This window comes from Peromyscus maniculatus, chromosome 7 (assembly GCF_049852395.1).
Source record: "Peromyscus maniculatus bairdii isolate BWxNUB_F1_BW_parent chromosome 7, HU_Pman_BW_mat_3.1, whole genome shotgun sequence".
Classification (NCBI taxonomy): Eukaryota; Metazoa; Chordata; class Mammalia; order Rodentia; family Cricetidae; genus Peromyscus; species Peromyscus maniculatus.
In genome coordinates, this window is record NC_134858.1 from 37,034,984 (window position 1) to 37,048,513 (window position 13,530).

At 47.0% G+C, this 13,530-nt stretch overlaps 1 protein-coding gene and 1 long non-coding RNA gene across 2 annotated transcripts in view; one reads left to right on the forward strand and one right to left on the reverse strand.

Annotated features, from left to right (window-relative positions):
* Positions 1-13,530, reverse strand: part of Gramd1b (GRAM domain containing 1B) — a 172,742-nt gene that overhangs the window by 80,934 nt on the left and 78,278 nt on the right.
* On the forward strand, positions 1,875-8,310 carry LOC143274230 (uncharacterized). The gene is made up of 2 exons (XR_013052704.1): positions 1,875-2,406; positions 3,372-8,310. It is a non-coding gene; the product is annotated as an uncharacterized LOC143274230 (long non-coding RNA).

Consider the following 13,530-nt stretch of genomic DNA (forward strand, 5'->3'; position numbering starts at 1 on the left):
GGGCTCCCAGATGCACCTGCGCTTTTCTGGGATGCCTGGGTTTGCTCCACGGAGCAGTGAAAACAGCTCTGACCACCCATGTGGGCCTGGAATCACTGATGACAAGAGACCCAGGTTGACAGTGCTGCAACACAGGGCGATAAGCAGGCCCCCAAGGAAGCAAGAGCAGGGATGGGCGTGTGACTCCTTGTCCCAAACCAGAAGGAGAGGCTTCCGCACAAGGACTCAGCACCCCATGGAGTGATCCAGCAGCTCAAGGCTAAGCAGTCACCAGATCTCACCACGCTTGGGAGCTTGCAGTTCTTATGAGCTAATCTTGCAGAACTCCGCTCCACTCTTTGCCCTTCTCAAGTCCCTCTAAAGAACACTGGCGCTTACACCCGGGAGTGCTAGACTTTGCTGGAGCTGGGGGGGGGGGGGGGGTTGGGGTAGGGGCTTCTAGAAACCCAGAAGTGGCCTGCAGCCAGGCTAAGACTCCTTGCCTAACCTGCTTGATCGCATCCCTGATTCTGAATATCACCCCGCCACCCACAGGAATGCCCTCCCCCTACCCCGGGGCCCAGCTTGGACAGCAGATCCACAATGAAGGTAGGCTGGCCGCATCCCTGCAGAGAGCTGCCCCAAGCTATTCTCCTCCTCCTCCTCCTCCTCCACCCTCTTCAAGGAGTTAAAGCACCCCCCCCTCCCTAACCCCGGGAGCCTTTCTCCTCCTGGGCAGCTAGCTGCACCGGCCGCCCTGCAGGGGTTCCAGATTCCTGGTAAGACAAAGTTTTCCAAGCAAAATCTGTAGTTTCTCAAGCAGACAAAAAAGACAGTCTCCCCCCCCCCCCGCCCCCCCAATCTGGTCCTCAGTGGATCAAAGGAGAAAAAGGAACAGAGAAACAGTAAGGGTTTTTTTTTTTTTAATTTTTAAAACAGAAGGTAAAAAATATTCTGCCTGCCGCTGCAGCTAGAATATAACTATCCCCACACACTCCAAACCAGAAGTTCTTTTTCTGTCCTAATCTGAAGCCCAGAAAGAGTCAGACACTTGCAAAGCCTCAAGGCACATGCCCACGCTCCCTGCAAGGGGATCCTAGAAGATGGAGCCTGGTCCCTAACACTCTGTTAAGGGAGCCGCCTCCCAGAGAGGTCAGAGGCTGCCTCAGCTGTGGCTAACCCTAAGTGCCAGGGAAAAGGGAGCTAGTCAAGACCTCAGCCCAGAACAACTGCAAGACACGGGAAAGGACGTCTTTGCGTAAAGTTCCCTCTCTGTGTACAACCACCACAAACCCTCAAAGTGGGAGACTCTTTTCAGTTTCTGCTAGCTTCTTTCTATAGCCTCTCAACTTCGACAAACCCCTGACACAGTGGGCATGCTGGGAGAAAATACCACAGCGATGTAGGTGCTAGCTGAGCCAGGGAGAGGACTCCAACCCTGGTTTTTGGGGTTTTTTTTTTAGGGTTTGTCACCCCTGTCTTGACACTTTGATGCCCACCCAGTGAGACAGGCCTGTCTCCGGGAGACCTCTGAAGGGGACAAGGATGCTGGCAGAACACACAGGTGAAGGGAGATGGAGGAGGATGCACCTTATCCATCCTTCACTTACCAGGAGAGCTTGAATCCTTTCATTAGTACAGTCACGAGAATCCACTGACCGTGTCCTTAGCATCCCTGTCAGAGCTCCGGAGGTCCCAGGACATAGTGGAAAAGATGACGAAGTCCCCAAAGAACAGAATCCCATATAATGTGACTTACACACAGGGAACGGAGAGAAGGAGAGGAAGGAGGAAGGAGAGAGAGAGAGAGAGAGAGAGAGAGAGAGAGAGAGAGAGAGAGAGAGAGAGAGAGAGAGAGAGAGAGAGAGAGAAGTGCTGCTGCTGCTGCTGCTTCTGCTCCCACTGCCCCTCTCCCAGCTCTCAGCTGGGCTCAGAGGCCAAGGGCAGCTTGGGCAAATCCAGCCCCAGGCTGGAGCCGGCTGCCCTGGCTGTTGCCGCCACTGCCAGTCTCTGATGAGGATGGGTACTCTGGCAAGCCTGAGCTGAGCGAGCCCTGGAGTTGCATCCACAGTCAGGCTGGCCGCCAGCCACCCACCCTCACCTCCTACCGGCCATGAGCAGCCTCAGGGAGGAAAAGCCAGGAGGGCCTTGAGGATCAGAGCACCGACCTAGCAGAACCTGCACTCTCCTCCCCCAGGCGGCAGCTCCATGTAATCTCCTAATCAATGCAGTACCCAAGCAAAGCACTGCCAGTCATTTCCGCCCATTTAAAGACACAGCACATGTTTTGTCCCAGAATGGGACAGATTACCAGGGATGCTGGGGATCAACGTGCGGCACGGAGGAATGTGGTACCAGGAGGGAAGAGGGAAGAGGCAAAAAGCTCTGGAGAGGGATCCGTCACAGGCACCCAACACTATTATCCAGGTGAGTTAACAGGTCACACCCTTGGCAGGGAAGGGGTCCTAGACAACCTCAGGATTTCTTAACCGAGCAGACCTGAAAATCCTAGCTACTGCCTATGATCCCCGGGAAGGCTGCTCAAGACCACCTTAAGCAGAACTGTCAGTTCCCAGGGAAGCGAGCTGAGGTAGCCAGCAGGCTCTGAGCTCCCAAGCAGTTAGTTCTGAGCACAGAGAACTCATAGTTCCCTTCTCCTGCTGGGGACATTGCCCAGATTACCAGGGCATGTGGTAAGCACCTCTGAGTGGTAAAAGCAGCCAGTAGGCAACGTCAAGTCAGGAATCCTTTCAAGTGGCCGCAACAGTCTGGCCTGACTTAGGACTTAATCAACACATCAGCAGCAACACAAGCGGCAAGCAGACTTATACCAGGAAAACTAAGTGAAAAAAAAAAAAAAATGCGGACTTTGAACTTCTTGAAGTGAGGGAAATGCCCACCACTCCCAAAACCAACTCTAGGTTGGAGGTTCCCATACCCACCGCTTCTCTGATTGTGCCACTCACTCCTCTCTGGCCTTCCCCATATTATCCACTATCTGGGTCAGTAATGCGGATGGGTGGAAAAGAACAAAGAGGAGATTAATTATGAAATAGCAACCTTCAGCTGAACCATAATAAGCCTTTCCACCAAAACTGGCCTGAAACAATCTACAGCCATGCCTGAGCTAACTCCACATCACCCAAACTTGACTCTCTAAGGTAATGCTCTTCACGAACACAGACAGACCAGCAGATACCACTGGGAACAGTCATTGGGCATGTACCTCTTATCATCTGCCTCCTTCTTTCTATTGGGTACCCCCAGGAAGGCAGGGAATGGGCATCTCCTCCCGCTCAGTGTAACATCACCCTGGATAGGAGGCTTTTTGGTGGGAGGGGTCCTGTTAGATGATGTTAGCAAACAACCAATTCATTGCTATCTCCCTCCAGCCTTTGACCAGACAGAAGAAACACTCTCCAGGACCCTGAACTTTCAGGGATACGCTAGCCAAACAATCATGACTGGTAGAATTCCTCTCCATCCATAACTCCTTGCCAGGTGATGTTCAAATGTCTCCAGGACTTCCGAACACACCCCCCCAATTGTGGGGTTTTTTGTTTGTTTGTTTGTTTTTGTTTTTTGTTGTTGTTTTGTTTGTTTGTTTGTTTTTTGAAACAGGGTTTCTCTGTGTAGCTTTGGAGCCTGTCCTGGATCTCGCTCTGTAGACCAGGCTGGCCTCGAACTCACAGGGATCCACCTGGCTCTGCCTCCCGAGTGCTGGGATTAAAGGCTTGCCCACCACTGCCTGGCCCCAACTGTGTTTTTAAGGCTCCTTGGGCCTCTATCCAGGCCATACATTCAGCACAGGAATTGACAAGGTATACCAGATTCCAAAGGGCACAGAATTGCTCTCCATGCCTGGGTAATCTGATCACTGGGAAGCTCCCAAATCCCATGATCCAGCCCTCTATATAGAGGTCAATGTTCTCTTTGGCCACATTTCTCCAGTCATGGAGAACACTTCAACACCAGCCCAGGGCACCCCCAAGCATTACTCTAAAACACATTTCTGGAAAAGTTAAATTCTTTGGCCTTTGGCCATCAGCTTCTTTGGGAAACTCCATAGAAACCTTCTTCTGCCACTGCTAACAAGAGTACACTCAGGGGCTGTGGAGTCAGCTGCTGAGCTAGACAGGGTGGTACGCACTTGTGATCTTGCACACACATGGTGTTTGCCAGAGCTGTGTCTCAGACACTACCACTGAGCAGTGACAAGGGCAGTGTCTTGATATACCTAACGCCACACAAGCAGGGAGAGGCAAGGTTGGGATATGAACGTAGTCATACCAAACTCCAAACTCAATACCTATATATGTTTATAAAATGTTAAAAAATGTCTCAGGGCAAGGGATAAAGATGGCTTCGGGCCCAAGCAGAAGGACCAGTGTTCCAATCCCCAGCAGCAGTGTTACAGTAGGCACATAAGTTCACATTGGAACCCCAGTGCTGGGGGGGGGGGGGGGGGAGGGGAACGGAGACAAACAGACCCCTGGGTTTACTGACCAAAAATCAGTGAGCTCCAGGACCAATGAGAGGCTCTGTCTCAAAACTAAAGTAGAAAGACAGAAGATACTCAACAATCAACCTTTGGCTTGAATGTGCATGAACACATATGTGTATGAACATATATGTGCATGGGCGGGCACGCGCGCGCGCACGCGCGCGCGCACACACACACACACACACACACACACACACACACACACACACACATCTTTTCTCTCAGACACGCTGGTTTAAAAGAGCTCATTTAGACCAAGACAAAGACTATAATCAATAAGGAAAAAGACTACACCAAGGCAGCCTCTGCGTTATTGATGAGTGCTGAGTGCCAGTGTGTGTGACACAGAGGCCTGGTGGGACAGGTAACAATCAAAGCCCACAGATTCCCTTTGCCTGTGGATCAAGAACTTTCTCTAGTACTCTAGAAATCAATGCCATGTTTTTCAGTCCATATGAAAGACCTCCAAATAGGATCCACACATGGCTGATGAGACACAGACCACTCCACACCCCTGATATAAATTAATGATGGAGACCCTGAGAGACAGACAAATGCTTTTGTCTTCCCTGCCTTACCTTCTCAAGGGCAGCATTCCGCACACCCAGAGCAGTTCCCTCTCTGGAAAATGGAGCACACTGGTATAAGCTCTAGGAATGAGTGTGTGCCTTCTCCTGATGGCACTTGACTCTCCATGGGCTGGCTGCTCCGTAATAGTCACGTTTCGGGGAGGGCACAAATGATTTTAGAGAAAACTAGAAGCTGAAGCATTCCTTATCTGGCAAGATAACCACACAGACTAGAAAACAGAAAGCCAAAAGGAAATTATTTTAAAATGCCTTGGGGTACTGGCAAAACCCAAAAAGTTAGGGAATATATAAATATATAAATATTTAGTGCTAACAGAAACAAATGAACCTAGGCTTTGGTTTCCATGGCCTCAAAGCACAGAGAGACACTCTAAAAGTCCACTAGTGGTGGGGTTTAAAAGGAGATTTTGTAATACAGTGGCATTAATCAGATGGGCCCCTGCTTGGCTACACCTCACTTTCCTGGTGCAGCAGATCCCCCCAGGTCCGCGTGTGGCCACATCTCACCCTAATGATGAACTTGAAAGGAGTCCGGCCAGTCCTAAACCTTGACCTGTAACAATGTACAAAACAAATGATCCTCAAACTGATCTTCCTATCAACTCAGTGATTAGAGTTAAGGGTTTCCTAACAAATCTCTCTCTGTCTCTCTCTCTCTGTCTCTCTCTCTGTCTCTCTCTCTCTCTCTCTGTCTCTCTGTCTCTGTCTCTATCTGTCTCTCTCTCTCTCTCTCTCTCACACACACACACACAGACACACACACACACACAAAAGAAAAGAAGGATAAATTTTAAATAACCAACTTCAAAGAAAAGTCAGGGGAAGGAGGGCACAAAGGTTTTGCTGGGGGGAAATACATGCACTGTATATTGAGAAAAGGACTGGTGGGATGCTTATTTAAAATTCCTATAAGTCTATCAGAAATAAGCATAAGGAAAATAGCAAAAGCTTTGAATAAAGGCTTTCAGAAGGGAAAATAATAAACATCTGAACAGGTCCACACCTTTATGAGGACTCAGGAAAATACAAATTCAGAAAACTAATATGATACCACTTTAGACCCACCTGATTGGCCAAAATTTTTAAATCCAACAATATCAAGTATTGAGAAAGAAGTAGTGGAAGGGAATATTGACTCAACTAATGAATTTATGAAAGAGATGAACAAGTACATCCCCACCCCATCAATACTCTGTATGGGCCATTCTGCTATACCGATGAAAGTCAATTACATGAGGGTGCACACACAAGAAACTCAGTACAGTACTCAGCATGAGATAATGAAGACCTCTGTGAAAAACAAGGGTATCTGCAGTATTTTCACGCAGAATGTTACACAGCCCTGAACATGCACAGTACTGGACTATACAACAGAGTGGCTGACTCTCAGAAACCCTACACTGGACCCAAAACAGGAGCCAAGGAAGATCTTACATGTTCTTCTGCAGACATACAAAGAACAAATAAAATTCACACATCTAATCTATATCCATACAACAAAAAACTAATCCTAAACCTTGACGTTGAACAAAGGAGCAAGCAACAAAGAGACTAACAAGTCCTTCAGAAAATTGGTCAAGAGAAGTAACTGGGAGAAGTTCGTTTTCTCTTCTTAATGCTTTATGCCCAATTTGCGTTTTGTCTTTCCCCTTTCTCCCCGAATCAGAATATGACAAATTAAAAGTGTTTCCCTGTCGACAAGTTCGTCAGAATATTTTATATGTCTTGTAAATATCTGCTCAAGGCTTATGAGGATAACATGTTGAGGATAACAGAGCAATCGGAAACTACTCCCACATCCATCTTCTTTGATATGGGGTGAGGTCTGACCATGAGGGTGTTTTATATGATTCATGTTTCAAAACTTGTTTGGGGCTGTAGCTCATAGATACCCATTTGATTAACATAAAGTTGGGTTTGTGTTATTCTAAGCCTCTTAGGGTGGCTTTTCCAAAATTTACTGAGTTAAAGGTAGAAAAATGTTCATTTTTATTTTACCTGCCTTGTTTTGTTTTTGTGTATTTTTGTCTTGGCCTCCTCCAAGCCTTAAGATTTCCAGCACCCTGCTGCTGTTTCCTGTCTAACTCAATAAAAGCAGGGACTGATGTTTCATCCACAGAAAGGGACTAGAAAGGTAACAGGTCATCATTCAGCAGGAGCATGCCACCTCCACACACCCAAGACTCTTGGCCAAAGCCAAACCCAGAAACTGTGTATCAACAGTCAGAGGCCATGGACAGATTTGGACAACTAGAAGAACTCAAGGGTGAATTCAAGACTTTTGACTTCATCTCCTTGTGAGAGTTCTTCCCCAACAGCAGAGGGCTGGGCTGCCTCCTGACCTTGCTAAGTCACTCCAAGCAAATAGTTCTTCTGTATCTGGAGCAGAAAATGGATGGCGAGATCCCCAAGGCTCTCCTTGTATCTCAAGTTCTCAGACTCTGGCCACAGTCCTTCTGCCCATTCCTTCTCCAGGGCAGCGGAGCTAGCTGCGGCAGAGCGGCATGCCTCTAGTTGCTGGCAAAACTGGGGCAGAGCGGTGCTGCAGTCACACGCTGGGGAATCAAAGCTCCAAGCTCCAGCAGGAGAGTCATCAGGCGCGGAGAGTGTTATATTTAAGGAGCATTTTGGAGGTCAGGAAGCAAGCTAGAGAGGAGCAAGAGCGGTGGGGGAGGGCACAGCCTCCCCAACACTCCATTTCAACACAAAGCCTCCTCATCATCCCCTAGCCAGAATCCTCTTCCAAACTCCAAATTGCAGTCAATAGAGGCTGTGTGAGGGGCCGGCAGATGGCCAGGGCTGCACTGATCAGGTGCTCCCTACCACTTCCCTGTTCCTCCCCCTTCCTCCCCCTCCCTCCTCCTCCCTGCCTCCGCCACTCACCACTCCCCACACTCTGCCACTATTAGTCACAGGCTCTGGGGTGACAGTGTGGGCTGTAGGCATTGGCCTTGCCTTCTGGTCTGTTCATCTGTGTCAGCTCCCAGCCTGGAGCCTCCTGAGCACCCCGCTTGTCCTTAATACCCTTGGTACACACCCCAGCCCTCTAGCCCTGCATCCCAGAGAGCCAGTGCTGTGCAGGAAAGCTGGGAGAGGCTGACAGACCTGTGGGCAAATTAAGCCAGGCTTTTTGTGTCTAGAGTATTTCCTTCTGCCTCTGTGACCCCAGGGATTCACTTAAGGTCTTGAAGTTGAAATAAAAAAAAAAAAAAAAAAAAAAAAAAAAAAAAGACAAAATCACTTCCTCTTCCCCAGCCTTCTCCGCTCCCCCTTCACAATCTGTTAATCCAGAATGCTCCTTCAGGCAACAACAGCAGGAGCAAAGCCAAAACCAGACTCCAATCAACTCTAGCTTCCATCCTGTCCCCAGGAAAGGGAAAGCAGGACCAGGGCTGCCAAGGACAGACATTCTGGACATCACTCCAGAATGTTAAGTGGGGGTGCATACATGGTGTCTCGTGAACCTCACAGCGACCCAGCACAAGGTTAAACACTAAATAATTAAACAGGAAAGAGTTAACATTGGCTTAAGGAAGAAACCAGGGTTTGGTGATGTCCAGTTCTTTTCCCAACACTACCAGCTACCACTAGTTCCAGGGTGAGTAGGTACATCAGGCCCTCTGCCCTCACAGGTCCTGCGAACAGGATCCTAACCTTGGATACAACGTATTCCTAGAAAAAGCTGCCTGTTTACAGAACATGCTCAGAGTTCACTTTTCATTATCCCTCAAATAATACAATATAACAACCAATTACTAGTGTTCATATTGCATTTGGTACTCTAAGCAGCCTACAGATGATTTAATATAAATACATATTATATACAAACACGCTACTTTACATAAAAATACTTGGACATTAGCAGATTTGAAAAGCAGAGTATCATGGGACCAGGAACCTGAGTAAGTCCAAGGAATGCTGTTGTGAAGGTTTAAATGAGAAAGGCCCTCATAGGCTCATATATTTGAATACTTGGTCCGCATTTGGTAGAACTGTTTGGGAAGGATTAGGAGGTGTGGCCTTGTTAGAAGAGGTGTGTCAATGGGGGTGGGCTTTGAGGTTTCAACAGCCTATACCATTCCCAGTTAGCTCTCTTGCTCTGCCTCTTGCCGGAGTATCAAACGTAAAAGATCTCAGTTGCCGCTCCAACACCATGCCTGCCTGCTGCCATGATGATCCCCTCCATGATGATCATAGACTTTAACCCTCTGAAAATGTAAGCAAGCTCCCAATAAACTCTTTATTTAGAAGTTGCTTTGGTCATGGTGTCTCTTCACAGCAGTAGAAAGGTAACTAAGGCAGAAGTCATTAGTAAAAATGGGAAAATCTAAAAGATAAAGGGATACTTAGAACCACAAGACCACTGTACTCTCTAGCCTGGGATCCTCTATGGCCAGATAACACATAGATGATCCACTACACTCATGCTGTCTGAGAACTCAGCTAAGCTTCTCCTTCTTTTCTATGCCCTTGATATACGTTTTAAGACAAGGAAGTTCTCATTCTATAGCCTTCAAGGCTGGCCTTGAACTGGAGGTGATCTTCCTACCTCTGCCTCCCAAATACGGAGGTACTTACACCATGACATCCAACTTAGCAACCCCCTTCTAAGGAAACTGTCTTGATGAACACAAGAATGTCCTTGGTTCTATGAGAGAAGCTTTCAAAGAGGACCCTCAGGCCTCCATTTCTCATCCCCTCCAAAGATGATTCCCACTTTCCAAAGGCCCACCTGCTTGCCTCAGGGTTGGTTTATCTGCATGCCCAACAATGCCCACATCTTGGCTCATAAGACCTCTTCTGCCCATAGACAGAAGGGCAGCTCCGAGGACAGAGCCTGATCATCAGACTGGACACAGAAACCCCACCCCACCACCAGAGAAAGGAGACACTGGCCTCCCTCCAGCCTTCTAACTTCACACACAGCAGAGACACACCTGTCCCCTGCTAGAAGGAAAGGGAAAGGGCAGGCAGATTTCTTTTTTTTTAAAAAAAAAGATTTATTTATTTATTATGTATACAGTATTCTGCCTGCATGTATCCCTGCAGGCCAGAAGAGGGCACCAGATCTCATATGGTTTCGAGCCACCATGTGGTTGCTGGGAATTGAACTCAGGACCTTTGGAAGAACAAGCAGTGCTCTTAACCTCTGAGTCATCTCTCCAGCTCCAGCAGGCAGATTTCTAATGGCCTGCTCTTCTAGGCTCAGGAGAACCTCCAGGTGAGTCAGTGTTAGAAGCCAGGAAGGGCCTCGCAGACTCTGATTCCCTGAGGAGGTTATACTTATCCGTCCACAGCCAACAGCTGCCAGCTCTCCTACCAATGTGAGAATTTCTCCTTTTCCAGAAAGCTATGTGAGTACTGCCATGGAGCAGGCGGGGTGGGGGTGGGGAGGAGAATGACAGATGAATTGAGTGTTACCCATTTTCACAGTCAAGGGCTCCTGGCCAAAGAGATGGCGAAAGAATCTTTTGTTGGCAAGGAAGGGGCTTGTTCCTAAAATGAGCCTAGAGGAGACACATTGTGTGTATGAGAGGCCCCAGACTCACATTAGTCCCAGGAAAATATACTATGGATTAGCATCCAGATTCCAGAATCCAGCTTCAATTCAAAAATCCACACTTCGCAGCCATGTGGCCTTAAGAAAGTCTACTGAGTTCTCTAAGCCTCAGCTCCATCACTTACTCAAAAAGGCAGTGACGAGAGCATGCCCAGGTTGTCAGGGGTCCATGACATATAGAGAGCAAGCAAGGGCTCAATGCATTCCGACATCTCTGGGGATTTCTAAACCAGTGTTCCCCGATCCAGCACCATACTCTAGAAGAGCCACCTGCTCCTCGGCTATCCTTCCTGGCATAGGTTTTCTCCACCTTTTCCAAGTTTTTCCTATTGCACTATTGTTAGGGACCTATACCTGTATTGCCTAAACACTACAGCAGAACAACAATTTACATAGAACTTCCACAGAATTAAGTATTACAGACAACCTAGAGACCTTTTGTGTCTTTTGGGTGTGTGATACTTTCTGGGTCAGTATTCACTGAGTGGGTACTATGTTCCTGACCCAGGTCCAGCATAACAACATTGCAAAGACAGGCCGGATGAACCCCTTGGCCTCTAACTTTAAAAAAGGATAAGTGGCATTAACTAAATACAGATCAGTAGTTCACAGGGAAAGGCATATCTAATCAAGACATATTACCTCTGTCTTTTAAAATGAACACAGTTTGTAACCATTATGCTAATTTATCAGCCGGCAAGTCATGGTGGGATGCTCGGCTAACCTATACTAAGTCAGTTTGCGATAAATATTTCTTGATTAGTCTGCTCTTCATGTGAAAGCACTGGCCAGAGAAGGTATCCAGCATCTGTTGTCATCCTTTACTGACACAGGAACTTCCTCCTTGCATGGCAGGTCCAGAAATAGTGCTGTTATATGTTCTGCTTCCGTCACTGCCAATGAATACAGGCTTTTTGGGATACAGCAGGCTGAATTGAATGAGCATGGATTTTGGATTTCTCACATTCCACCAGCAGGATATTTTCTTATTTCTGCGTAGGATTGACAAAGCAGCAGAGCAGGTGTGGGGTTGAGGGTCAGGGGCTAGAATCACCTAAAGGTTCTGATGCCAGATGCATTCTTTCAACATCCCGACAGTGTTGCTATGATTTATTGATAAATAAAACACTGATTGGCCAGTAGCCAGGCAGGAAGTATAGGCGGGACTATACAGAGAGGAGAATTGGGGGAACAGGAAAGTGGAGAAGAGGAGACGTTAGCCTGCCGTACAGGGAACAACATGTAAAGACAGCAGGTAAAGCCACAGAACACGTGGTGACATATAGATTAACAGAAATGGGCTGAGTATATAAGTGTAAGAGCTAAACAATAGTAGGCCTGAGCTAATGGCCCAATGGTTTAAATAATACAAGCATCTCTGTGTTTATTTTATAAGTGGGCTGTGGGACTGCGGGAGGCTTGGCAGGACCCAGAGAGAAGCTCTCCAGCTACACAACAGACATTAGACCAGCCTAATAGTTCAGCATCTTTTGTCTTGATACTAACACTCTTTTTTTTTTTTTTGTTTTTTTTTGTTTTTCGAGACAGGGTTTCTCTGTGTAGCTTTGCGCCTTTCCTGGAACTCACTTGGTAGCCCAGGCAAGCCTTGAACTCACAGAGATCCGCCTGGCTCTGCCTCCCGAGTGCTGGGATTAAAGGCGTGCCCCACCAACGCCCGGCTTGATACTAACACTCTTAATAAATATACCTACAACCTTTTAAATTATGCCACTGGTCATATTTCATAGTTATGGGACTATGGGGCACCCAATGCTGGTATGGCTCATGACAAAGGATTCTTTTGGTTTGGTTGAAGAACAGTCTCATAATGTAGCCTTGGCTGTCTTAGAACTCACTATTATTGCTAGCCTTAGACTCAAGAAATCCTCCTGCCTCTGCTTCCCAAGTGCTAAGATTAAAGGCATGTACCCCACACCTGGCCCCCATGATAAAGCTTATACATGGATCCATGGTGAGCTTGGGAATAGTCAGAGTAACACCGTGAGTTTTAAAGGGATCGATATATTCAACTATTTAATTTTCAATAGTACCTCCTTTTAAATTTTGTGTTAAACTATTCCTTAAATGTAAGTAGGGGCAGTAGCAGTTTTATATCCTGATTTGGTTACCTTTCATGGATCCAATAAATATCTGGAAATGTCTCCATCTGGAAGAAGGCTATTATGATTCTAAGAGTTCGTGATCTACTATAGGAGACTGAGAACAGAGATAGAGTCTTCTGAGATCCTCTGTCATTCAATGCTATGGTGGTTTGAACTTAATTGGCCTCCCATAAACTCATAGGGAGTGGCACTATTAGGAGGTGTGACCTTGTTGAAGGAAATGTTTAACTGTAGGGGTAGGTTTTAAGGTCTCTTTTGCTTAAGCTTCGCTCAGTGTCACAGTTCATTTCCTGTTGCCTTCTGATCAAGATGTAGCCAGCACCATGCACACCACCATGCTTCCTGCCTTGATGATAATGGACTAAACCTCTAAAAAGTAAGGAGTTAACCATCTGTAAGCAAGATGGACAGAAGCACTGAAATTGTAAGCGATCCACCCCATTTAAATATTTTCCTTATAAGATTTGCCATGGTCATGGTGTCTCTTCACAGCAATAGAAATCCCAACTAAGACAAATGCCATCTGGGTCACAGAGGTTCCTAATGAGATGTGAATGCATTAACAATGCCTTGAAGATATGTTGGTGGCACCCAAGTTTATATGGGCATCTACAACTCCCTTAACCTCAGCCACAGATTCCCATTGTTCCTGAACAACAGCACCAAGATGCCTCAGGCATTCCAATTATCTAAACACAGATCTATACCTCCTGACTGACCTGCTGTAATACCTCAATGAACAGCACCATAGTGATCAGGTCACCTATTCAGAGA